This window comes from Carlito syrichta, unplaced genomic scaffold, assembly GCF_000164805.1.
Source record: "Carlito syrichta isolate Samal-C Ts95f unplaced genomic scaffold, Tarsius_syrichta-2.0.1 Scaffold135987, whole genome shotgun sequence".
NCBI classification, from domain to species: domain Eukaryota; kingdom Metazoa; phylum Chordata; class Mammalia; order Primates; family Tarsiidae; genus Carlito; species Carlito syrichta.
Genome location: NW_007080083.1, coordinates 57,388 through 58,110, shown reverse-complemented (window position 1 = coordinate 58,110; position 723 = coordinate 57,388).

Here is a 723-nt window from a genome sequence, read left to right as displayed (position 1 = left end):
CTAGGTGTTCCTTAAGCATACCAGGAGGGCACCTGCCCCAGGGCCTTTGCATCTGCTGTCCCTGCCTGGAATGCTCTTCCCCCACACCTGCATGGCTGAGCTGTCACCTCCTCTGGGGGCTTTCCCCATCCAGGCCTGTAGAAATCATGCCCCTGCCACGCTTATGCTGCGGTGTTCAGAGCACACTCCACCCCAGTTATTTCATATTTAATATCTCTACACTTATTGCCTTGGCTAGTCTTCCTTCCTTACTCTGTCCCCAGTGGAATGTAAATGTCACAAGACCAAGAAGTTTGTCTTGCCCCTTGCTGCTTCCCCTGGCTGCCACCTGGCACCTAGTAGGCGCTCAGTAATTTGTTGCACACATCAGAGAGCCATCTCACGAGAACGCCAGTTTGGGCCAGGCCTGGTGGTTCACGCCTGCCATCCCAGCACTTTGGGAGGCTGAGGCCGGAGGATCGCTTGAGCCCAGGAGTCTGCGATCAGCCTGGGCAACACAACGAAGAGACCCCCATCTCGGCAAAAATCCGAAAACTAGCCAGGCGTGGCAGCGTGCACCTGTCGTCCCAGCCACATGGGAAGCTGAGGCAGGACGAGCTGGAGGCTGCAGTGCGCTGTGATGGCCGGTTTCTCCAAAGCCTGTCTTAGGAACTGGGCGAAAGCTGGGACCTGCCCTCCGACATCCATACCAGCAGGTGCACAGCTCACCCTCGACTCTGGAGG